Here is a 2,731-nt window from a genome sequence, read left to right on the forward strand (position 1 = left end):
ACGTAAATAATTTAAATAATATAATTTTATATTATTACCTGCACCGCAAAACTATTTCGACGAATGCTCCCGCTTTCCAATTTTACAAACACAAAAATTAATTGAAAATAATTAGTATAATATTTTTTTCAAATAAACATAATAAACAATAAGTATAATAAAAAAAATTTATAACAAAATTACCTTATAACGAAAAATCGCACGAACTTTTAAATCAAATATGAGAAGATTGCCAGAATTATTGACTCGTTGACGGAATTGTTGTATTAATAAGTTGAGAGGAGATGAGGAGATGTGAGGAACTTCAGCGGGGATGAGGGTATTTATAGCAATACAAGGCGCGGTACCTGTACCGCGTCTTATATAATTATATCAGTTAAAGGTATGGCGCAGCCCCTGCACCGCGCTATATGTAATTCAGAATTAAAGGTAAGGCACGACCCCTGATCCGCACTGTACCCCTACGTGGTGTAAGGCACGCCCCAGGGGCCACGCTTTACACACGTGTATCCATGTCAGCATAAGGCACGCTGTAGGGGGCGCGCCTTACCCCACGTGGCGCCATATCATCATATAGTGCGGTGCAGGGGGCGCGCCTTCCTGCAAAGGGTATTAGATCGGTAAATATAGTCTGACCGGTGTTAGATCGGTAATATTACCGGACACCGGTGATATATCGGGAAAATCGCTATAAATTTGATATCAACTTCATTAATTCCCACATAGTTTAGTTCCACGGATTGACATGTTGATCTTTCCAAACTTGAACATAGGAATAAAATATGTAAATCCTTTTTAAGGGTTCATCGAGATGGAACACTATAACACCATTGATGCTAAGAGTGTGAGTGTTTAATGTCAATAGGTTAATTATTTAAACATATAATGTTTTTTACTTATTCTAAATTAATAAAAAAATAACTATAAAATATGGCCCCCTCCTTCCCCCATCTACTATTCTACTTTATTCTCAATGGAAACCACTCCTCAATGCATAAACCAAACTGACAATGATTCCTTTGATGAAAATGGAATCCTTTTACCAGGTCTACCTGATGATCTAGCTCAACGTTGCCTCTTTTCTCTTTCTCCTTCCCTTCTTTTCTCTGTTTGCCATCCATGGCGTCGCTTCTTTTACTCTCTATCTTTCCCTTCCTTCTTCTCCCTATTTGCTCTTGTTTCTCCTCTGCAAAATCCCACTCTGAGATACCCTGGACAAGTTGTTCCTCAAAACACAATTGATTTCATCTCTTTTTATCCAATCTCATCATCTTGGACACCTCTTCCTAGCCTTCCACAAGACCCTCCTCTTCATCTCCTCCATCGTCACCCTTCTTTTCTATCCCGGAGCCTTCCGATACAATCCTTGATAGTCTCCAATCAGTTAATCCTCATAGCTGCAACAGGTCACAAGCTTTTACCTGCACTTTCCATCCCTTTAGTCTTTAACCCGGAGTCCAACAGCTGGTTTTACGACCCCCAAATCTCCACCCCACGGTGGTTGTGCGCTATAGGCTCAGTCTGAGGTATGGTCTACATGGCAAGCGGCATTGGCTCCCTTTACAAGGGAGATGTGGCGAGGTTACTGGAAAAATGGGACCTAAACAAGAAAAGAGAATATTGGAGATGGGAAAACAAGGCAGAGCTTAAAGATGGAAGGTTTAGCAGAGAAGCAGTGGAAGCAGTTGGGTATAGAGGGAAGGTTTGCATGGTTAATGTCAAAGGCAATGCAGTGAAAGAATGTGCAGTTTACAATGTGGGATTGGATAAGTGGGAAGAGATGCCTCAAGGCATGGTTGCCGGATGGAATGGGCCAGCCGCCGCCATGGATGAAGATGTGATTTATATGGTTGATGAAGTCAAAGGTAGCTTACGCAGATACGATAGTGAAAGAGATTGTTGGGTGAAAGTGATTGAGTTGGAACAGCTCAAACGTGCAGAGCAGGTAGCAGAGGCGAGAGGGAAAATATGTGCAGTTTCAGATAATGGGGAAAGGATTGTAGTGGTGGATGTCGGGGAAGGACCTGCAAGATTTTGGGAGGTGGCGCCACCGCGTGGGGCTGAAGTTGTGGCGGTGCATGTTTTTCCTAGGATGTGTAGTAGATAAAGCTAGATAGTACTCCAAGGAGTTGTGCATGGTAAATATATAAATGTCCTATAGCTTCCATTTTTCTTCATTAGATGGGTAAGAATTTATTACTACAATTTTCCAAGGAGGAAAATGGTCATTTTATTGCATTTCGTCAAAACCTTTTTAATTTTAATAAATAGTGGAAGAAAGGCTAACCCATTACTAGCTTGTTTTATCAAATATCTACATTTATTCAACTTTTGACCTACTCAATTATGCTTACAATTATTATTATTATTCTTATAATTATTTTTGAAAAATATTATTATTATTATTATTTATTATTATTATTATATTATTATTATTTGTAATTAAAAAATTTAAATAGTAAATGAAATGTTGTTATTCCTTGAGCTCCCGGGTTCGAGCACTATGAATATCAAGGATGTGAGTTGTCGCAGCCGTCTTTCGGTTGTGCCCCGGAATTGGGCTTCGACTTGAAAAATGGATTGGGAGTCGCCACCGATCATTTACTTTACGAAAAGTGGGTTGATCGAATACCTTATTTCTTACCTGATCTGCGTCTTACCAGTGATATGTCGGATTCGGGAGTCGGTTACGGTCAAGGAAGGATTAACACCCTTGAACCGCCCTTTCGGT

At 39.9% G+C, this 2,731-nt stretch overlaps 1 pseudogene; it reads left to right on the forward strand.

Annotated features, from left to right (window-relative positions):
* The first annotated feature begins 973 nt into the window (after positions 1-973).
* Positions 974-2,107, forward strand: LOC120170076 (annotated as a pseudogene).
* The last annotated feature ends 624 nt before the right edge of the window (positions 2,108-2,731 follow it).

The sequence above is a fragment of the Hibiscus syriacus genome, unplaced genomic scaffold (genome assembly GCF_006381635.1).
Source record: "Hibiscus syriacus cultivar Baekdansim isolate YM2019G1 unplaced genomic scaffold, ASM638163v2 tig00111772_pilon, whole genome shotgun sequence".
Classification (NCBI taxonomy): Eukaryota; Viridiplantae; Streptophyta; class Magnoliopsida; order Malvales; family Malvaceae; genus Hibiscus; species Hibiscus syriacus.